General features: G+C 37.4%; 1 long non-coding RNA gene across 1 annotated transcript; it reads left to right on the top strand.

The window, feature by feature from the left end:
• The first annotated feature begins 23,972 nt into the window (after positions 1–23,972).
• LOC139193563 (uncharacterized) lies at positions 23,973–24,716 on the top strand. The gene is made up of 3 exons (XR_011577787.1): positions 23,973–24,198; positions 24,295–24,500; positions 24,590–24,716. It is a non-coding gene; the product is annotated as an uncharacterized lncRNA (long non-coding RNA).
• Positions 24,717–25,041: the final 325 nt, after the last annotated feature.

A 25,041-nucleotide genomic window follows, 5' to 3' on the forward strand; every position in this document is an offset into this window, starting at 1 on the left:
AAACTCCGTTAAGTGTCCTGGAGCTCTTGGTCGGAAGTTTGGCAATTTTCAAAGCTTCCTAACTCAATTGTTTCTTAACCAAATTCGACCCATAATATATCAAAATAAAGATAGGAAAGTGTAGAATAAGATTATACATATTTAGAAGCCCAATGGTTGCCGGAGATGGTCGGAAAATATCCTCAAAGTTGACTGGTCCGAGGGAAAACTAGAAAACTTGCCGGAAACTGGGTAAATTTTAAACGTTCATAACTTCTTCAATACTCAACGAAATCAAGTGATTTAAAACGAAAATCATACTTCTCGACGAGATGAATAGAATGGTACCTTTTTCAGCGCTAAATCGTCGTGGTTTGGCCGGAAAACGGCTCGAAATTGGCTGTCTTGGTCTCGAGTTAGCCACTTTCGAGCCATTTGTTTTTGCCAAAACACGGCGAGTTAGCCGTCAAAAGAGGTAACAATCTCTTCGTCTCATTGAGAAGTATGATTTTTATTTTTAAATCATTTGATTTCGTTGAGTATTGAAGAAGTTATGAACGTTTAAAGTTTACTCAGTTTCCGGCGAATTTTTCAGTTTTCCCTCAAACCAGTCAACTTTGAGGCTATTTTCTAACCAACTCTGGCAACCATTGGGCTTCCAAATAGGTATAATCTTTTTCTACACTTTCCTATCTTCATTTTGATATATTATAGGTCGAATTTGGTTAATAAACGATTGAGTTACGAAACTTTAAAAATTGCCTAAACTTCCGGCTAACAGCTCCATGACACTTAACGGAGTTTTAACGGAAGGACCAAAATGATGGATGATAGACAATCTTAGGGACCACTTATATTGATTTGAAATCTCAGCGACCAAAGTAAGGGGTTATGCAAATCTCATGGATCATTTTGGCTAAAAAGCCAAATCAAAATAAAGAGAAAAGTGTTAGAGCTCGTTTGAATGTACTTTTAAAATGACTAAAAGTACTTTTGGTGAAAATGTTTTTGGAACCAATCCTTAGTAAAAATGTAAGTAAATTCTGGAAAAGCACGTAAAGTGCTTCTTGGAATGAGCACATAACTGGTGCTTCTTGTAAAAATCACTTTAAGTGCTTTTGGAATCAAAAAACATTTTCTCTAAAAGCACTTTCAGTCATTTTAAAAGCACTTTCAGTCATTTTAAAAGCACATCCAAACAAGCTTTTGATAATCTTCTCACCTATTTTTTATTTTTATTTATTTTTTACTTCTATTCATATTACGTGTATTCTACCATCACATAAAATTAAAATAACTATTTTTAGTTATCTTCAAAGGTTGCTCTCTTCCGACAACAGACACCTATAGTGCAATAACATTCCGTTTTAGAAGTTTTAGTCTCTTACATTTTGACAATGATTTGCAGTTAAAGTCCAACTGAAAACGTCTCTATGAATTATAGTTGCTATTAGATTGTCCCACCAACTCCTAATCCCACGGGGAAGGCTATATTTTCAAAGGAAAATTAATGAAAATAGCTTGAAAACTTTGAATATGAATGATAAGCACAAGATAAAGGGTAAAGTGAATAGTATTAGGATTGATATTTTAGTGTAAAAATATGATTTTTCGTTAAAATAAACAGTATCGTAAACTTTTGTTAAAGTTCCTTATTTTAAATTTATTTTGGGTTTGGGCTTGGTTGGTTTCAAATAAAATTCCTAGGTTTTGAAATCATATAAAGCCTGGCCCAAATTAAACAATGTTTTTAGTTTTAATTTTATTTTTTATCATAAGTATGTCGAGCATTGAAATCTATAACGTCTTCTACTATGACTTCAATTTATAGGCCTCCTATACAGCTTTCAAACTTTTGATTGAAAAACTCCTCTCTTGTCACAGTCTCAGTGAACCAGATTAAGCATTCATCTTTCATTTCCTACAAAGCAAACAAAATCCAACATCTAAACAAGAACATTAACACAAACCCTTCTGTATTTTTACCTCCTATATATATGATCTTAATCACTATTATGATTTCCATTGCTTTTAATCACCATTACCTGACAGCAATCTAAATTAAGCCGGTACTCTAAGCTTATAGTAAGCCTCCATTTTCTCATAAACCAAGCATGGAAACGGACAAACGGTCGCGCAGAGGCCTCAAAGTCTGCTGTGGTGCAACAGCAATTTTCCTAGTCATTGTAATCATCATCCTCACAACTCTTTCACTTACCATCCTGAAGCCTAAACAACCCATAATCGATGCCAAGCCTGTTGGCGTTCAAAACATTCAGTTTTCACTCTTCCCAAGTGCGACTCTAAATGTCACATTGAACATGCTTATTACAATAGAAAACAGGAACCGTATTGGGAGCTTCAAGTACAAGAATGCCACGGCTTATGTTCAGTACCGTGACAGCATTGTGGCCGAAGTTCCAATCCAGGCAGATTTTGTGCCTGCAAGAGGCAAGGTTAACATGACCACCTCGGTGGATCTTATGGGGGAGACCTTACTGTCGAACCCAAATTTCATGTCAGATGTGGCCAGTGGGAGCTTGAACATGACCTCAATTGCTAGTTTACATGGGAGAGTGAGTGTACTCAATTTCTTGAAGTTCCACGCGACGGCTTTAAGCACGTGTGACATCTCGTGTTCCATCCTAACCAAGACTATTGATTCTAAATGCAAGTCCAAAATGAAGTTCTAAATACTGTATTAGTATATGCATCAATTGAATGACTTCATCATTCAAACGAGCACTAAGTTGCTATCTACATGTTGTTTCGTGTTTGCTCATCATGTAATATAGTGAAAGAGAATGAAAGCAATCCCTTGCTATCCAACAAACCCATCCTAATCCTCCCTGACATTCTGAACTTAAGTTATTGCTTTAAGACAGTAAAATATAAAAGAATTTTTTTTGTTTAAGAAACAAAAAACCCAATAAATGGTAACTTAGAATAGTTGGCATTCGCATAAATACTTTTCAAATTATAGGTTTTGGATTGCATTTTCTAGTGTATCACTTGCATAATTTTTAATTTGTGTTATATAATTATATATACACATTAAGGGGTGGGAGAATAAATTAGTTGTGATTTGTCATCCATAAAATTCGAGCCTAAAAATTCTCATTTACAAATGACTAAGAATATCATTAGACCGTAATACTAAGTGACATCAAATCTATAATTAGTGTTGCAAAAGTTTGACCATTTAGATAAAGGGTATCACCTGTCGGCATATGCCAAGGGTTCCTTTGTCACTTACATGAGTGGTATATAAATTTTCATTAAGACTGCTCTCGGTGATGATATGGACTAACCCTTTTTTTGGGAGGAATTAGCTTATTATATATGTTGTTACAAACTCTTTATTATTTTAATTTTGCGGATGTAATTAAATCGACGCTTTAGCTGAAGACACGCAAGTTTGATGGCACTCATCAAAATCAAATAAAAAATGTTGCTAGTTAATTTCAACAAAGAAAATGTTTGACTGAAAAGATAAATTGCACGAAGCAAAGCCTGATATTCCGTAATCAACGTGAATATATAAGCTAGAAAGGATAAAACATGCATGAATTTCACCTTCTTCCTTAAGGTACCAACAAACCCATCCCAATCCTCCCTTGCCTTCTTCAACTTTTTCATCACTTAAAGGCTTAAAATATACCCAAAAAGTGATACCTAGGATTGGATTTGTTGGAACTTCATATTCTGTCGGATGATAAGTAGTTTTCGTATCATAGATTTAGAAATTTTAGCAAAACCACCAAAAGGTCTAAAGACTGAGGAGAGGTAACTTATTAGTTGGCTACGTGGGCAACTATAAAGAAAGACATCAAGAGATTCGTATCTTCTTAGAGTTTTTCTTTGTTTTTTCGGTGCTGGTTAACAACTCGAGGATAAACGTCAATAAAGAAAAACTACAGTAAGACATCAAGAGGCAGCTGGAAGGTGCCGCCGACAAGGGTCAGAAGCTTCGTCAAAATATATATTCGATCCAGAGCTAGAATAATGTGACAAGACTTCACAAATCCCATTCTTGTTTAAAGACTAATCAAGGGCAAACCTGCACCGGTTGTATCTGTAAACTTATAAATTGGGTAAATGTAAAAGACTCAATCCTTGAGCGAAGAACTTGAATTCTATCATTTTCACAATCGATTATTACAGAATACGTAAATTACACATCTCAATAACTAGACGTCAAATGTCATCTACAATCTCTATCTTGAATGATCTGTAGACGAGTCGTCAACGTGGAGAAAATTAGGTTTCTCTCTCTAACCTTGCTTGCACGTTAAAACTCTAATACATGTTTTTTCATTAGTGTCCACATTAGACAGGTATGTGCGCTATTTTAGGCAGAGAAAGACTCGTTTCCTAATGAAGTCCATTACTAATTACTACCCATCACAATTAGGGGTGGACACTTGGAACCGAAAACCGAAACTGAAACATGAACCAAATCGAACCATACCAAACGGTTTGATTTTGCGGTTTTGAAACGGTTTCGGTTTGAAACCGAACCACAATGTAGAGAAACAGTTTGGTTTTGGTTTTGACTTTTGAAAACCGTGCCACAAGTATTAAAAAAAACATGATTGAAGTGTATCAATTTGTTTAATTGTTATTTTGTGTATTTGATTCGGTTAGGCCTTTTCTAAAACTTGTAGACTTTGTCTGATATGTTTAGGGTGTGTAATCAAGGGCAAAGGAATGCAATTCGTGTCGGTTAAATTAGGGTGTGCATGCTTTATTTTGTATTTGTATAATATTTTGTGTGTGTGACTTATATAGAGTTATAACTTATACCTTCTACAACTATGGCAAAAACCCTTTGGGATAGCAGCCTTCAGGGTGTTGGGGTCAAGTTTTTTGTTTATGTTGCATCTGTTGGTCTGTATTGTCTGGCATGTTTCGTAATTTCACCAATCCAGTTTCTCTAATTTTAATTCTTCCATGTCATACTATCTTTAGAAAATACAGTACTATTATTTGTTGCAGATTAGCTACAGGCATTTACTGCCCTTGAGTGATATTATCATAATGAGAAGGCATTTGCTGCCTTACTGGGGTGCAAAGTCCTTTGAAGGCTTGAATATGCACATTGACTTTGCATTAGGAAATGTTTGAAAATGGTTTGAAATAAGGTTTTAGATTGTATATTTTTTTTCTTAAAAATACTAATGTTGTTCAGGGGGGAGAGAGGAAGGTAAAGAGATTTTGTTTTTTTTTTTTTCATTTTGTATCTATATGGTTTGAAACCGAACTGAAATTGTTTGAAACCGCACCGAACTGAACTAAATGGTTTGGTTTCATTTCGGTTTTGGCTTCAAAACCGCACCGAACCAAACCGCAAAAAATTCGGTTTTGGTTTCGGTTTCACTCAAAACCACATCGAACTGAACCGTGCTCACCCCTAATCACAATATTAAAATAAGAAACCAATTCTTATAATTTGACCAATATGATTGCTTCCAAAACAATACACATTTTTCTAATTAACGACCGAGTTCCATTCAACATATGAAGCCTTAGAATTCGTTGTATTACTAGCTTTCTTGTTTTTCAATCAAGAAAATAACGGAAAACCTGCAAGTTATGTATCTTAGGTAGTTGACGAACAACATATACATCAAAATATTTGAAGGATAATGCTTGTGTCCTTCTTAGTGGGGACTTATTTATCTCCTACTCATAATTGACGAGCCTTTATCATTTAAACATGTTAGTACCATATTATATTGGGCCTCATTACTTTGGCTTCCAGACATTGAGCCCATGATTTATGTAAAAGGGGAGGAGCCCTTAGTCTATAAAAGGGCCTCATCACCCTCACAATTGAAGGGGCTCATCCTCACATACAGAAGCCACAAGCCTTACATCCAGAGAGAAACTCTCTCAAACTCTCTCTTTCTCTGAGGGACTCCCCCTCACACTTGTAATCCATTCATACAATCACAGAGAAATACAATCAACATCAGTGTGGACGTAACCCAAACATTGGGGTGAACCACGATACATCTTGTGTTCTTTACTTTCTTGCAGATTCACGGTCGAATTTACGTTGTTCCAAGAACTTCGGTTTTGTGCATCAACATTTGGCGCCGTCTGTGGGAATCGACACAAAAAGCTATGTCGGTTCTCTTTCATTTTTTTCATCTCACCACCGTGAGATCTCACCACACTCCACCGTGAATCTACAAAAATCGAAGAACCAAACACCTGAACAGTCACTGCAAAACATATGTCTCCCGCTCCAGCTCCCGGTCACGGCGGCAGCGATGGAAACACAATCACAGCCTCTTTCTCTCTCTTACTCCATGCTTATGTAGTGCAGGTGGTCTCTCATTGCAAAACACTACCAGGAAGAACAGACAATGATGTAAAAAACTACTGGAACACCAAGCTAAAAAAGAAGCTTTCCAAGATGGGAATTGACCCTATCACCCACAAACCCTACTCTTAGACAACGGAAACATCAGTTCTTATCTCCTTCTGCATCAACCAGATGAGTGTTCTTCCAGCGATCTTGGGCGTTGACGGCACCATACTCAATAAGGCACTTGGCGACGTCGATCCAGCCGTGGAGCGAGGCGACAAGGAACAGAGTGCGGTTGTTGTAGTCGCGGACGTGGACGAGGGATTGATCCTCCTCGAGGAGCTTGCGAACAATGACGACGTCGTTGTGGTGGGTGTGCTAGAGTATGAGGGATGTGCGGCTGACTCGGGCCTTCTCCTTCTGCTTGTCCTTGTCGGCCGTGAAAGCACACCCGCCACCTGACAAGTCTGAAGCGTTGGAGCTCATCAGTGCCACCGATATCTGAGAAAGTAAATGTTGAGATATGGCGATGGCTAAATGGCGGTGATAGATTGGATGGTGGCGCCGACGACGTGGTAGTATGAATCGCTCCAAGATTGTAGTTTTCATTTGGATCTTCTACGCCTTGCTTTCTACTCTCTCTTCCAAATGGCTCTCCGGAACTCCGACTCCTCACGTAATTCCACCTCTTCCTCCGATTCTGTAATTTCGAACAAGGAGTGAAGGTCTGCACTGTACGATCAGATGGGTCGGGATTTGGCTGAGCACGGACCAGTTTTTCTCAAACACGGCGGCCCGACCTCCCAGTATCTGTCACTTTCTGATATTTTTACTATCAGGGATGGATCTGTAACACCTGTACTTAAGGCAGTAAATCCTCATGTTCATGCTAATGTGTTGTATCTGAGCACATAGTACTCGCTTCCGACTTTAAGTGAAGTCATCCACATTAAAGTTTAGAAATTTTGTTTGGGGGGAGGTGTTTTGCTGCAAGATTACGGGATTATGAAGGCGCTCAAACCTATACTCGATCCTTACTTTGATGAAGCGATCTGGTTTCAGAACTCGAGCTTATATCATTTTAGTATGTTTGATGCCTCGCATCATATTTCACTTGTTCCTGCTACTCCAGATGAGATTGAAGCTGAAGCAGCTGCCGTTAGGAATATTGCAAAGGGTCTCTGCCCTTTGAAAATTGTCTTGGACATGGTGGTCTTAACTTTAACGGGTGTGCTTCTTGGGTGCTGACAGGTAACCTCTGGATCAGATCCTATAACCATTCGAGAAAAATTGAGGACTGCGCTTCCACGTGCACCAAAAAAACAACTTCAAGGAATAAACACCCATTTGCAAAAGCAAGGAATAAACACCCACATGCAAAAACAAGGAATAAATGGAGGCTTTCTTCTGCGAGAGCACATGCCATCCCACTACAAGGTCCCAGCAGCAACCAGGCCGAAAGCAAAAACAAAAGCAAAAGCAAAAGCAGAAAGTAAAAGCAGAAAGCAAAAGCAGAAAGCAAAAGAAGATAAAAAGAAGCAGACATAATTGCGGTGGTGATGGCATGCAAAAAGGGGAATTATGGGCGTGACCCATTGAGCAGAGGGTCGGATTTATTTTTGAATGATGTGATTTATTTTTCTTATCTTTCGGAAACATCTGTATAACCCCATCAGAAGGTAATAAAAAAAAAGGGCAAGCCCAACATAATGGGCTGGAATATTATGTGGAAGGCGAAGGCCTATATGCCCAAAAAAGCCAGGCCCTCTATTATCACCAACCAGGTGATCAAAAGTACGTCCAGTACTCCAAAATTATTCAGCAGCTTGCCACTATTATCACTAACCAGGTGATCAAAAGTACACTTAGTACTCCAAAATTATTCGGCAGCCTGCCGCTATTATCACCAACCAGGTGATCAAAAGTACATCCAGTACTCCAAAATTATACATGAGCATCACTCATGTCAATCATACAAAAACATTCATGAGCATCACTCATGTCAATCATATATAAACATTCATGAACATCATTCATGTCAACATTTATGAGCATCATTCATGTCAACATTCATGAGCATCACTCATATAAACATTCATGAGCATCACTCATGTCAATCAGCTTCAAAAGCTTCATTTACAGAGCTCCAGCTTCAAAAGCTTCATTTACGAAGCTCCGACTTCAAAGTTTCATTTACAAAAGCTCCAGCTTCAAAGCTTCATTTTCAAAGCTTCACCTACAAAGATTCAGTGCATGGTATACAAAGACCGCCTCCGAACAACTGCCACTTCGGCACATACATGGATTAAATTTGAAGTCTCCAGCCAATAAACTCTATTGACTAAAGACTTGGGGGACTACACTATGTACCATATATTGGGCTTCCGCAACTGGGCCCATGAAAAATACTTGGGGGACTTAGCCCATTATTTATGTATTGAGGAGCGAGCCCTTATTCTATAAAAAGGACTTCCTCACTTTCATTAAAGAGTAACCATTATTTATGTATTGAGGAGCGAACCCTTATTCTATAAAAGGGACTCCTTCATTTTCATTAGAGAGCAACCATCACTTTTGTATTGAGGAGTGAGCCCTTATTCTATAAAATGGACTCTCTCACTATCATTAGAGAGCATCGCCACCTACTGAGTAACCGCCTCTCCGCGAGAATCATTCTTAGCCCATTACTTATATATTGAAGAGTGAGCCCTTATTCTATAAAAGGGACTCCCTCACCATCATTAGAGAGCATCGCGCTTGCTGAGCAACCACCTCACCGCGAGCATCACTCCTAACCCATCACTTATGTATTGAGGAGCGAGCCCTTATTCTATAAAAATGACTCCCTTACCACCATTAGAGAGCATTGCCGCCTGTTGAGCAACCGTTTCGCCGCGAGCATCACTCATAACCCATCACTTATGTATTGAGGAGCGAACCCTTATTCTATAAAATGGACTCCCTTACCATCATTAGAGAGCATCGCTGCCTACTGAGCATCCGCCTCGCCACGAGCTTCAACTTTAGCCCATCATTTATGTACTAAGGAGCGAGCCCTTAATTTATAAAAGGGACTCCCTCACTTTCAACACTACAAGCCGAGCTAACCAAGGCAACATAAGCCACAAGTTGAGCAGCCTTGCAACATGTGCTACTTCTAGTTGAGTATCATTTCACATTGAGTACCGCCTCATATCGAGTATCAGTTATAGACGACATCTAGTTACTTCGGCCCACACATGGACTGAATTTCAAGTCTCCAGCCAACTCTTGACTGAAGACCTGGGGGACTACTGTTAGTACCATATTATATTGGGCCTCGTTACTTGGGCTTCCAGACATTGAACCCATGATTTATGTAAAAGGGGAGGAGCCCTTAGTCTATAAAAGGGCATTTTCACCCTCACAATTAAGGGGGCTCATCCTCACATACATAAGCCACAAACCTTACATCCAAAGAGAAACTCTCTCAAACTCTCTCTTTCTCTGGGGGACTCCCCCTCATACTTGTAATCCATACATACAATCACAGAGAAATACAATCAACATCAGTGTGGACGTAGCCCAAACATTGGGGCGAACCACGATACATCTTGTGTTCTTTACTTTCTTGCAAATTCACGGTCGGATTTACGTTGTTCCAAGACCTCCGATTTTGTGCATCAACAAAACATCATAATTGGGATTGTTCATTTTCTTTATCATCATCTCAATTTTTATATACAAAAAGCTATTTAATTTGGAGATCTTTATCCCATTAATATACATAAAACAAATAGACGGTTCATCATAAAGATGTTACTTGTTACTAAAATCGTTGACTGATTTGACACGTATGGATGACTATAGCGATCTCCAAATTGAATGATTTTTTTTTGCAAAAATAATCTTTAGATGATGATAAAGAGAATGAAGAATTCCGATTATGATGTTCGGATATAAAAATTCGTTAATTATAAGTAGGGAGACAAATAAGTCCCCCATAGAGAATACAAACATTTTCCATATTTTAAGGGGTTTTCATCACAAATGGTCCTTGAAATTGACCCACCCAATCAAGATGGTTCATGAAATTGAAAATCGATCAATGTAATCCTTCGAAATGGCTATTGCAAATCAATGTGGTCCTTCCGTCACAATTCCGTTAAAATTTCTGTTAAGTGTTGATGTGGCACATAAATGGGTCCCACAAATTTAATTAAATATTATTATGTGAATAAAAAATATTTAAGTAATAAAAAACAATTGTTATTTTTTATAATTAAAATCTTAAAAAATAAAAAATAAAAAAGAAGGAGGAGATGATTGAACACTATTCATCATCTTCCTCCCCTCCTATTCACAGAAATATTCACATAAATGATGACATTGGAAGGAGAAATCCCAAGCTTGAAATTGGCAAGCCAGGCGAGGAAGAAAGAGGACAGGCCGTTGAGAAAAATGGTGGTCAGATTGAGAGGGAGGTAGAAGAAGAAGAATGCGATGGGTAGGATGGCAAGGAGTCTAGTGGTGCCTGGAGAAGTGAGCTTACCGACGGTGTGAAAGTAGGATAGTGATGCCACAACCAAAATCCACACCATGAAAGAGTTTGGGATTTCTCCTTCCAAATTCATCATTTCTATGAATATTTCTGTGTATAGTAAGGGAAAAAGATGATGAACAGTGTTCAATCATCTCTTTATTTTTTATTTTTTTTATTTTAAGATTTTAATTATAAAAAATAACAATTGTTTTATATTATTTAAATATTTTTTATTCACATAATAATATTTAATTAAATTTGTGGGACCCATTTATGTGCCACATCAGCACTTAACAGAAATTTTAACAGAATCGTAACGGAATGACCACATTGATTTGCAACAGCCATTTTTAGGGACTGCATTTATCGATTTTCAATTTCAGAGATCATCTTGATTGGGTGGGTCAATTTCAGGGACCATTTGTGATAAAAACCCTATTTTAAATATGTTTACAAGGTGGAAGAATCACACCTGTGACTACATTGCTCTTCATTCACGAATCATCACGTCCAAGTACAATTAATATTCTTTGGGGCTTAATTGAGTGGAAAAGAATGAATGCAGACTAAAAGTTTACACTTATTTATACACTAACGCAAATATGAGTATTTTTTTGCTAATAAAGATGTGTATTATTTATATGGTTGCAAAGACGAAATTAGGTAATCTGATTGTATGCTCACAAATTTCTAGTTTAATATTATATTACAATAGAATGGTTGTTTTAGGGCCGGCAAAAGGAAATTTTGCTAGCTATTCAATGTTTGGTCTGTGACAAATGAAAAGTAGATTCTCGGGACAATTTAAGGTTGCAATATTTCACTCTCATGCTCAGCAATTTGATGGAGTAAAAGTGAATATTTTGTTTGGTGTCTAGAGTCAGATTAAAATAGATAAATCATAAAATTCAAGATAAGAGTGAATGATGTTGTAGGCATAATTTATCGAAGCATTATGGAGGCCAGAGAGAGAAGGGTTGTGGCACATAGAGAGAAAAGAGATAGATGTGTAATTGTGAGGTGTGTGTTTTATCACCCCATTGTGCCTTTATTTATAGTAGTAGGGAAGGTAAATTCCTTACCCCAATAGAATTACAACTCTAATAGGATAATATCTAGTCTACGAGATATGATAGAATCTCATAAGGATATCCTAAATATGTTAGGATTTACACAATCACATTCCTAATCTAATAGGTCTGCAACACTCCCTATTGATTGTGTAAATACTCAAACACATGACGCATCAAGTCTTCAGCGATGAAGTAAGTTCAATTGATGAAGTCGTCGGCACAATGAGCGAATGCGAGTCTCAAATCAACGGAAGAATGCATAAAAGGTAAAACTCACAAAACCTTACTATGGTAAAACCCAAGGTGGGATAGAAACCCATAGACTAAGGAGAAAAGTGAGAAGTTGCATTAAGTCAAAATTATACATCTTCTCGACATAAGTAGAAGAGCTTACAAGGGTATGATCAGCCCAGGATGGGTGGCTCGTTAAAACCTAGTTAGATAGCAATAACCCAATGGGAAAAATGCTCCTAATCGTAGGGAAAAATAATACATTAAGATCAAGTGAGTATACTTCTGGATACTCCTTCTAAGTTTGACAGAACTTCCAAATGAGAACTACAAGCATTACATATGAATAGTTAGGCATACCAATTCCTTGAACAAGCTTATGGAAGGTTGACTTCGACAGTGACATCGTGTAAAGGTCGGCAAGGTTGTCTAGGATCAGCTTGCATGACTTCAATCTCTTAATGCTTTGTTGATGTAGATGTAGATGCAATATGTCTTAGCGTTGACTTCGTTGATGTATCGTGTCTTGGTTGGGTTGATACATGCGACATAATCTTCATGGATCGTCGTCGGGACTCAACAATGGATGAAAACAACAAGTACTTTGAATATGCTCAACAAGAGCCTCAACCATGTCTCATGTGTGGCATAATGAAGTAAGGTGAATCTTGGAACAATTTGAAGATTTCGCAACTAACGACATATCATGGACCTCCAAAATATTGCGAGACATAACCATTCGGAGATGTGCCTTATGGGGGTTTGATAAGTAAGCATCGTTAACATAACAAACAATGCAAGGATCATTCTAAGGAACAAAGGGGTCAGATCCTCTCGAGATGCATTAGACCTTTCAGGGTAGCGGAAAAACGTCTTTAGTACCAATTCAGTGGCTGCGTGTTGGCACGATGCTGCATCTTTAACAATAGATTAATAGCGAATGAGATGTGTTATCTAACACAATGAGCTAAGTACAACAAAGCCCAAAGTTGAACTTAGATATGGAAGATCATAGGTATACTCAAATGCATGTAACGTATGGAAGATCATAGGTATACTCAAATGTAACACCTTTAGGGTGTAGTTCGACTAGAAGACCAAAGTTTCATCATAACAATGCTTGAACTTCAGGTTAAGGCATAAACGAGTTTTCCTAAGATCATTCACCTCAAATTCTATCTTTAGATGCGAGATAGTTTCTCAAGCTCTTCTAGAGTCTTAATGAGATGCATGTCATCGACATAAACTACAACTCTAGCAATTCGGGATAAGACTTCATAGTTTAACACGCAAGGACATAATTCATCCCTAACTGATCAAATAATCACTTAGATGGGTATACCACATCCGCCAGATTGCTTCATTTCATAAGTGAACGCCTTAAACGAGTTGAGAGGGTGTTTCGTGGTTTATAACTATTTGAACCAGTCTACGTAATTCTTCTAGAACTTACATGTCAATCCTCGTATTACTATCCCTATGGAAAAACACTAACCACATTTCATAATGTTGCTATCAATCATAGGATGTTTGAGAGAAACCTTGTGTCATAAGTTGTGCATCATATCGCACTATTTCATTCATCTCATTACGTTTCTTTTCCCACTAGTAACACAACAGGGTTACCTTGGGCAGTGTAGGAAAGATAAGTCCAAACACACTTTGGTAAGGAATTTAACCTAGATTGTAATTTTGGTTGTCCAATCAATTCTACATTGTCACTAATCAACGGACCACGATTATATCGTCGCTTTTCATTTATGTCGGTAGCTACCATATAAGTGAAAACATCATCGATGATAATCTCATTCCAATTCTATTTTCTCATCCAAACTAGTATACTAGACCAAGAACTTCAAGTCTCGGAGGTAATCCAGATTAATCTCATGAGATGGAAATGATTTGAGACAACGATCAAGTATGGATTCATCGTTGTGTCGTGATCTTCCTTTCTATGGAATTGAATTATATGAACCGAGTGATTTGCCATGCTTCAGGCTAAGACAGATTGATTGGCTATCCGCCGGTGTACCAGACCGTCCAATAAGGATGGCCAAACCGTCCTTTAGGGACGGTACACCCTTCGAGGATGTTGACTAGACGTCCGTTAATTATGTCTATCCTTGTAGGTATGTTTACAGGTAGTATATAATCTCGTCACTTTAGCTAGATCAGAGGAATGCATCTGGAGCAACATTTTGAAAACTAGAATTCATCGCACTTGCTTATCACACTTGTGCAGTACGAGGATCAAGATGAGACATAGTGGGCAATGTCCACGCAAATTCACGCCGTTTTACAGGTATGTTGACGTTTTTATCTCCCTTTAACGGCGAGAAGGCTCTAAAAGAGCTATTATGAAAAAGAATCATAATCAACAAAGATTCACAACCTTCTGTGAGGACCCATATTGGTATGTTGTGACGGCACAACTTGGCACATGGAATGCACACCCAAATGCGTAAATATGAAACATCATGTTTGTACCCAATAACCAACTATAACGTAACAAATGGTTAGGTGGCAATGGGCCTCAAGGCGGACCAACAAAACTGCGTACAAAATTGCATTGCCCTAGGTAGAAACTGAAAGCTTGGTGCATTCACCAAGGTCCAAGCGATCATTTAGATTGCGCTTTATGATCGCTCTACGAGGCTGTTTAGCAGCAATGTGTGTGGACAAACATGTCATCAGTTTATTGATTCATCAACCAAAACCATAAGTATTTATATGGTCGCATTTTGGTTAGATTAGTCCACATATATTCCCTTGAATCCATTGTGAAAAAGGGTGATTCCGTATCTTTATGAGGGATGATTTAGAAAATCAATTTCCCCAACGAGCAGGCTTGGCAAAGTGCACTTGTAGGTACAAGATCCTTACATCAGGTAAGGAGATACGTCATGGCATCATTGTTTGACCTAAGTGTCCCAAAAGGTCATGCCAAAAGCAAGTAAATTGCTCGAATTACCTGTCTCCAGGCTGGCCACATGTGGTGTGTTCCTAGTTGAGAGGCAGCCTATTAGCCCAAAAAAAAAAGCTTCAGGCTCATTTTTGGAGGTGGTGCAAAGATATTCCACTCTATTTTCTTCAACGGTTTCAATTATGATCAGTATTCTCTCGAATATCCTTAAAACTTAAAGATGTTCTTCAGGAACGAGGAGAATATAAGGTCTCTTAAATGGTAATGTAGTACCATTCATACAACGAGGAGCATGCCAATGCTCTTAATCAGGTTGGATGGACCTGAAGTAGCTAGATATGTGATTTAGGTGTAAAGTTAGTGTGCGTAGTTTCGTATTCATCCAGACAACTAACTTTACCTCATTCATACCTAATCACGTGTTTAATTGAATTCGATCAGATGTATACAAGAAACATGATTCAATTAATTCATTTTCGAGGACAATATTGATAACATAATCTAATCCATAACTAAAACAAACACCAAAAGTGAATCTAAGAACATAGAAAAATGTTCACAAAGTAAACCAAAGTTACTAAGGGGATTCGGCCAAAAAGGCATTCATGTAAAAATTCTGCTCTTCCAACAATGTTCGATGGAGCAAAATCAGTCTCACATATTGACTACTATAATGGTACTCCTCAACGACATTGGTAAAGGCACAAACAGTTGTATAACCAATGATCTATTCCATTGAGATGGAAATAGATTCTACATGGTTGAGATTCAGGAATACTATCCATTATTCTTGAAGTTTGTAAGGACCCGTATTTTCCAATATATATTTCTCCTAAGCAAGTTTATAGGTTAACATGAGAATTCCACGTGATATCCTTATGCTACAACAACCTGTCATAGCATTATATTATTAGATATTAATTTATAAGTTGTAGTATTCCATAGATATCTCCCAAAGCAGATGTTTATTTCAATTAGCATGAGGTGGAAGCCATTCATGCATTCCTATCGTGATTGAGTGAGTAAGCACTTTAGTATGATGATTGTAGAAAGCTACTAGTGAAGGTGTCCCCCTTAAGCCATCCATTTGACACCTTGCATGCCACCATTGTCTAGCCGCTAAAACCAACCAATTGGAGGTCATAGTTGGCCGTCTCCTACTAGTATAAATATGAGCTTTGCTCCATTGTTTTTTAGAGCATAAAAAGAAGGCAGCATGCAGAGCATGCATGTTACACGTAGAGAGAAAGAGCTAGGGTTTGTTGCGGGGAGATTGTTAGTAAGTTGTCTTGTCGAGATTCAAGTTATCGAGGTGAGTGGTTTATATAATGTGTTTAAAAATTCTTATTTTCGATAAATGCAAACCACAAACTATTGTGGGATTTATTCTATTTACAAATCTCGATCTATTTCAAGTTAAGCATGTTGGATTTTGTGAAGTACCTTTAGAGTTATTATATATCTGGTCAGTGCATTGTTTGAGATGTTCATGGAGCATGAGAACTTTAGTGTTGCATTAATCTGAGGGATAAATGTAAATTGTACACGGGGACACTAAGGCAGAATGGCTATTAGGGGTCACATGGTGAGTTTCAATTTATAAAAGATATAATGGAAATGTGAAGGGACGATGTGATATGAAATTATGTGGCTAAAGCTATGATATTATTATTGTATTTTCTAGAGTGTGTAAAAAGGCATCGCTTGATTGGCATATTATATATTCTACTCACTGAGTGATGGTGATTGTTGCTCACACTTCACCTATTATTTTACAGATGAGTTATTTGGCAAGACATGTGATAGACGAGCTGAGATTGTGTTAGATATGAGGGATTTAAGTTTTTAATTTATTTTGTATACCTGTAAGGATTTTGGAGTTATTTTTATAAAAGAAGTTTGTTTTTCGTTTTTATTTTTACATTTATTTGCTTGCCGGGCGATGGGTTAATTTTTCTGCCGATCTTGGGTCTGGGGCATGACAAAGTTTTAAGTCTTAGGTGCCAAGGATCACACTTCGGGCATGATGCCATACCTTGGCAGGCCTTGATTCTACCATATGTTGTAAAAACAAACTCGAAATTGGATTGTGAGAGATAAACCCAGACTTGGGTTCAGTAGGCTCTAACCGAAGCCGGAGGGGTTTGTTCGGTAGGCCATTGCCAAAGTGGAGCAATACCGTTCGATACAACTCTGCCGAAGTAGAACATCACCTTCAATGCATCCCTGCCAAAGCAGGGCACCACCATTTGATAGACTATAGCCGAATCTATACCATTCACTCATATTTGTGGTAGTAATTAGATCCAAAATTTTGGTAAACTTCCGTTCTCTACACTGTTGCTTCAGGAGTTAGTTAGAAACTTGGAAGGACGAGAAAAATATTCTCCAGTCAAAATTTGATCAGATTTATAAACTTTAGAATCGTACTCATGCATGGACGTATTAATGGTGTGCTTCAGGCAATATCGTTTATGATTATATGGTCCGTAGGAGCGAGCCAAAAAGCCATGAAATCCTCGTTCGAGAGGTACTTCCTTTTGTAATGCTTCGAGCATAGGTCTTAGAATAAAGATCATGACAGAGGCTTATTCAGCTCTTCTATGCCATTGTTGGCTTCAATGGTTTCTCAGCTTCTTGATAGTCAAGCAGAGATTCATGTCTTGTACCCTACATAAAATGGTTTATATTAGAAACGTTCAAATCAGGAAAATTGAACTTGTGATGGTTCGACAATTCATTGAATGGAGGGAACAATATTGTGAATAGTGCAATGAAAAATAAAACATCCATAAGCTCAAAGTTAGAACATTCAGGTTCTAAGACATAGTTTACATGAAAAACATCAAGTTTTCATGGGTGTATTGTTTTAAGAAAACTTCGGGTTTCAAAGGCACTAAATTTGAAACTACATGTTCAATTTAGTTATGAATGTTTAGTTCATAAAAGAGAGGATCTTGCAAGAACATAGAATACAAGGTACTGATTTAAGTGTAGTGGATTTGGGTTTCTTCGAGAACTCAAGTGTGAGCGCTTCGGACTACGAAAGGCTATCAATGGTTCAAAGAAGAAAAATAAATTATTGAATTGTTAATGTCCAAAAGTGATCTTCGGGCCAATAATTTTGGATGTCTTGTCAGATTAATGGACTACTGGTCACTTTAATTAATTCAATAGGTCAGGACCATACGGAATTGATCGTGGAAGCAAAATAATGACATGTGGGTCTTATTAGCTTCAATTAGCGGTGGGCCATGTGACAAGTGAATTATAGGTTAATTAGCGTTAACCAAAACATCCCAAAAATTAAATGGGTGTGGTTATGAAGCGGGAATGCCAAAAGTTGGCATTGGATCGAAAAAACAACATAGCCCAGCTTAATTAGGTTAGTTGTAATGCAAGGGCAGGGCTCTGTAGCATGGTTGCAGGCCTTTAAGGGTCACATGAAGGATGCAAGCCTTTGAGCCGTGGGTTTGGGGTGAGCGCAACAGCATGGGCTGCTGGTTTGGGCCAAAACAGGGCATGATGGGATAAGCCCAGTACGAGGCTGGCCTGGGTGTGCGGGAAAGCCCAGCCAAGGGCTTGGGCGAAGCAGAGCAGGCAAGCTTGGGTTTGAGGACAAAGGCCTAGTAGAATAGGGCTACTGCTTTTTGGGCTAGGGACACGGTATGACAGATCCAAGAGATCTGCAGGCCTTTTTTGGAGTTGGGCTGGGCTAAAGGCCCAAGGAAACCCTACTAGGCTGAGGGCTTGGTATGTCTTGCGTGCGCAGCAAAGACTAAAGGGTTGCTGCCATGTGGTCCAGACGTCAAACATCGTCCCAAGGCCTTCCACGCTGCTAGGTTGCAGGCTAGCAATGAGGCTTAGCTCAGTGGTGTTAGTGGGGTGAGTCGCGACTTATGCCGTAAAAATCCTATAATTTTTTTTCCCGACTTTTGCTAGGGTTTGAAAAACCCTAATTGCTTCTAATTTATTTCGATGTTTTGACTCACAAATTCCACATAGCAAAAATTACGTAATGCATAAAACGTATATATATATATATATTGGAAGGTAAATGTAAATATAGGGGGTTCATGCATCATGTGGAATGTTTTCATGCTTCATGGTCATTTCAAATATCTTCCTTTATTTTGAAACAACCTGATTGGCAAAAAACAATTGAGCATTTGAATTTGTAGAAGATCCTTCTCTGAAAGCCGTGCATCTCCAATGCGTTGTATCACGTTCAACAAAAAAAAAATTAAATTGAATCAATAGCATGTAGATTAATTCAATAAAATAATAAGTTAATCATAAAAAAAATGATTAAAACGTAATACCTCCCTTATTGAAGAATAAACTCTCTTTAGCGCAGTGTTAAGAGCGTGCTGATAATGTGTTGTAGGCATAATTTATCGAAGCATTATGGAGGCCAGAGAGAGGGGGTGCGGCACATAGAGAGAGATGTGTAATTGTGAGGTGTGTGATATCACCCCATTGTGCCTTTATTTATAGTAGTAGGGAAGGTAAATTCCTTAGCCCAATAGGATTACAACTCTAATAGGATAATATCTAGTCTAAGAGATATGGTAGAATCTTATAAGGATATCCTAAATATGTTTGGATTTACACAATCATATTCTCAATCTAATAGGTCTACAACAAATGATTTATTTGATGGAATTATACAAAAAGAAAATTTCTTCCTTCTAATCTTCTCATTTGAAAGGGACTCAATATGATAAGTTTCATTAATGAGTTATTTTATCTTCAAGTTGAACACAATTTTTTTTTCATTTCTTTTTTCAGCATACTTTTATTTCCTTTTATATTTTGTCAAGGGACCTGAATGGCCATCATTATTTTCTCATCACGGGCAATGTATTACCATATGAGATTTTGCAATCATACATATGTTTTCTAATGCAAAACCAAATTACAAGCAACACTTTTTTTTGGACAAAATTACAAGCAACACTCTGGTGAAATGATTAATTGAATATATGGACGAAAACTTTGACGAGGCATGGTGGCACATGGCTAATTGGGAAGGGGATCCTAGATCCCTTTTCACCTAATCCATATAATTAGGGATTCAGGCTATTAAAATTTGATTCAACGTCTACAGTTATTATCATTTTTAAAAGAGTCATCTGTTTGTAGCCATTAGATAAATTTCAACGACCCAGATCCTGAACTAGGTGGATTAAGTGGAAATCTCCGGATCCCTTTCCGGCTAATTGCCCCTTCAATTCAATCAATGATCAAAAACTTCAGCACGAGGTGGACCCTGCATGTTTTTGATATGGAAATGTTCTTCTTCTTCTTTTAATAGTCTTTGACCTATATATTTATATATATACACACACACATCAAACAGACAATGGACATGCCCAAAAATCACGCAGTACAGAAAAAGGAGTAATCATCTTCATGTTATATGTTGGTCTTTGTCACACAAAATCTAGGTCTTCGATAGAATATATTGTTGCTTTTGTAAAGTGGCCATTAGTTATAAAATAATGTTGTTCTTCTAGTATTTGCATTTCTTTTTGGTCATACAGACACACTGCTCTGATATAGGATAATCAGATTAAGTTACTGACCCAACAGAAAGAAGGGAAGAAAGGAAGAAAGAGTTAACCTACCCATGTCAATACATAACATTTCGGCAACTTAACAAGTGGTGGATTATTCTGATAGTTAAGATCTTCATTTTTCAACCCACCGAGTTTTTGATTCAAACCCTCTTCCTTAATGTAGTTTAGATAAGAATACCGCTTGTAATAAAAAAAACATTTTGACAGTTTTCCTAGTAAATCATACATTTTTTTTTAATCAATAAGAATGGTGAGATTTGAATATGAAGCCTTTATCACTATCAAAATATAGTGGGAGCCGCCCTGAGTCATTCTAATACTAGGAAGATATAACAATATAGTACAATTTTTATTTTTTTTTATTTTTAAGAAGACTACAACATTTCTTTCCTTAAAAAAAGGGCATTATAAATACATATCATGAAGAACTCAGTCCTAAAAGGGTCCTTACAAACTCTCTAAAAATATCACAATAAAGTATCACTAATCGCAAAGCAATAAATAAACATCAAGCACTCGTCCCTCATTGAGAATCACACAATTACACAAATCAATAAAATTGTTAAACTTCGTGTTACAGGGAGATCATGTGAGAACAAAATCTCATACCATAAATTGGGACAAGGAGTACAATGTCCATGGGTCGATCGTATCACCTAATCACTGCCACAATCCCAAAACACCAAATGAAGTAGATCCAACAAATCAAACAGCTCCACCTTTCACACATAGATCCAAAAGAGGTAGCACACCAAAATTAAAATTAAAATCATGCACTCTCCTATAAAGAGCAATCAAACTAGCAAACTCTCCTACAGAAATAAATCAAACCAAATTCCAGGAAAATTCCTGGAAATTATTAAATAGAAATAACGTAAAAGGATAAAATCATGTCGTTGCTCCACATCCTTTGGACATCCGCATGTCATACCACTGCACTGGCTAAACCCAAAATATCGTACTGATTAAACTCGTTTCCAACGCAATTTGACATCTTCCATGGCTTCCCGCTTCAACGCTATGTCGAAGGTGATAACTAGATTAAAAAAACCTTGTGTTAACTTTGTGCATGAGCCAAAAAATGACGATGACTATCACGGTGACCACAATATTTCATGGTGATAATCCAACACCAAGTAAAGTAAACAGAAAGTGAGGGAAGAGATGAAGAATGATTTTCAAGAAGATTATCGCCGACCCCAAACCAAAGGCAGGAGCCGACATCAGAGAATTTTTCCTTTGATTTTTCTCTAGGCATGTAGGGTTTTTAACATTGTTTTTGTTAATATAGTACAATTATTTAGCCCCAGTTTTTTTGTTTTTATTTGTAAATTTCTATATTAGAAGTTGTTAAAAAAATGGAATCTCCTCCAAATACAAAACTAACAAAAAAAAAAGAATGAAAAAGGTGAGAAAGAAAAAGAATGAGAAGATTGAGGAAGTGTGCACACTTTATGGTTTACCCCTCGTGTGTCTCTTCCTATTTTTTTCCTTCTCTCTTTTCTTTTTTCAAAAGTTACCAAATAGATCTTATGGTCTAGTGGTATTCATCTTCATTTGTTAATGAGAGGTCTTAGGTCCGATTCTCGCCAAAGAAAAATTTAAACCACATCATTGCTAACTCATTGTGAGGTTAAACCCACCTCTCCCTCTTATTGTAAATGATATCTTTTGTTCAAAAAAAAAAAAAGTTACCAAATGGATCCTAATTAATATTTTCCTATACAAAAAATAAACTTATGGCTCTTGTACTCCATTATTTCCAGTAAACGCAACTCAAACGCACAAGTAATCGCGTGAGGAGGAAGAAGATGCCTTTCAAATCTAAACCCTAAAATTTGCGGAAACAATGGATGGACTTCAAATATTAGACAGCGACATCGACTTAAAAGTGACGATGTTTAGAGATCAGTATCACTAAAGATTTCGCTCGCAGGTACGAGCATAACAAAAAGAGGGAGGCTCCGCAACATTAGGCTGGAGAAGTGACGCCTTGTAGACGATGAAAGGTAATAAGTGAATATGATGAATTTATGAACTCAATGAATATAAGAAATCGAATTACAACATGAACTACACGACTAAAGAAAGGTCCTTAATTATTGAACTTGGAATGTGTTGTAGACCATGAGAAACCAGTAAGCTTCAGGAATTAATCACGGGTTTATCAACTGACGCGTCCTCTCCAAATTCAGACTTTGCTTCAAAATTCGAAGAGGAAGAATCATTGGACGATTTGGCCAATCCCAATAAGGAAGCACGAAACTTTTTGGGGTTTAGGGTTCAAAGGAAAATAATGGGGTACTGTTGCTCATCGGGGGACTTCGGGTTGTGGGACGTGGGTGTAGAAAAAAAAAAAAACCATTATTTTCTATTGTTGGGTGTAAAGACAGTTGGTAAAAACGAATTTTTGTTTTTTTATTCTTATTTCGTTAAGGATAATTTTGAAAGTTTGGTGGACAATTTTTGTAAATTAGGTGTAAAAATATATAATCTTGGTTTAAATAAAAAATTTCATGTATGTTGGAGAGCTTGCATTTGAAATCTTCTCAAATAATGTGCATCCAAAAGCACCTATATGAAAATCACAGCTTTAGTTGTACCCTTTCTCTGAAAAAACCCTAACTCTCTCTCAGAAAAAATCGTAACTTTGCAAAAGCTTTAGCTGCCGGTCCCTTGCTTGGGCTTGGGCCATCGGTAGCCTCTCTCCCCCTTCCTTCTAGCGCCTCTTCTCTTCCCCTTTACTCCCCATCTTTTTCCCCTTTGTTTCTAGTTCTTGTGTTGAGAAGCATCTCTTCTTCCCTACCACTCTGTGGGCAACCAATCTTCTCGACGTTGTTGCAGCCTCCCGTCCCCAATTTCCGTGATCTTCTACTTTATTGGCAAGATTTGCGGGTTTGGGTGAATGGCGGCTGATGGTTATATGGCAGATGTTGGGGTCATGGATTGAGGTGTTCTGGCTACGTTTGGATTTGGGTCGCTTTCTTGCTTTGTCGAAGAGAGATTTTGAATTTGTGTCGTTCTCGAGGAAAGCCATTGTGGTTGGGTCGCTCTCTCGCTTTATTGTAGAGAGCATATGTGGTTGTGGTTGTGGTTGTGGTTGTTGTTTAGTGTTTGTTGTTTATTGTTTAGGATTTGGTTTGGTTGTTTGTACCTGGCAAAGGACTATGTCAACTTCTCCACGTTGTCTCATAGCAGGGCTTCTTTGCTGAAATGGCAGGATACAAAAAAAAAAAAAAAAAAAATTATGCAACGAAAATATTCATCGCGCAAGAAAAAGCGGGAATTTTTTTTTTTTTTTGCAGCCAAATGTTTGCGCGACGAATATTTCCATATATTCATCGCGCAAAGTTTCACTGAAAATGATCAGATGCCCTTGACCACTCCCATTTAGTGCACATTTATAACGCATTTTGCGCGACCAAGAGGTTCATCGCGCAAAGTGTTACAGGTTTTATATAAACACAATTTAAAAACCCTAGTTTTCAAAGGTTTTGTTTCAAAGGCGATGGCCGATTCGGTTCATGATTCAACAAAAAGTTGCGTGGGAGAAAGCTCTTGTGAAGGAAAAGGTCAAAAAGAACTTTATTGTTGAATTAGTTGTCTTATATTTGATATGGTTGAAATTATTTTTTTAATAGTCTATTACTTTTAAAATTTTGTGGTAGAAAAAGAAATGAGGAAAGCTATGTTGCGAATAGAGAGGTACTGACGTAAGCGATTGCCCTCATTTGAAGACAAAAGTAGGGCTAATGCATATGCCGAACTTAGGTATGATATTGGGGGTTTGGTGCAGAACCAATGTTCTACCGAGTTTAAGTCTTCGAAAATGGTGCATGGGGAGTTGAAGAAGTCCATGGTGGGGGAGTTATTGGTAAGTTTGTATTAAAGAATGTATAATTATTTTGGTTAAAAAGTAGCATTTTTTAAATTACTAATTTATTTTTATTGGCATTAATACAGGTTCATTGGGATGTTGATGAAATTGATGAGAAGCAACAGAAGTATCTGGATGACATTTTCAAGATGCATTTCCGGCTATGGAAGTTCGATATGGAGCGGGGCAGCGGAGCGTGCGGGAGTTCCCGATGCCCTGGAGGAGGAGGATTGAAGTTTATTTGTTTTTGTTTTTTTTTATTTATAAAATTTGGACATTATGTTTGGCTTTATTTAATAAATTTATGTTATATGGATGACTATTAGTATTTAGATTAAAATAAAAATTTACATTAGTTAAAAAAAGGGAAAAAATGAAAAAAATAATAAAAATATACATGTTGTGCGACCAACAGAGTATTTGTCACACAACTTGTTTACATTAATTAATGATAAAGAAAATGAAAAAAAAATATTTAGACTTGCGCGATGAATATATAGGTTCATCATGCAAATGCAAAAGTAATCTTTATAATATG

The sequence above is a fragment of the Malus domestica genome, chromosome 17 (assembly GCF_042453785.1).
Source record: "Malus domestica chromosome 17, GDT2T_hap1".
Lineage (NCBI taxonomy): Eukaryota > Viridiplantae > Streptophyta > Magnoliopsida > Rosales > Rosaceae > Malus > Malus domestica.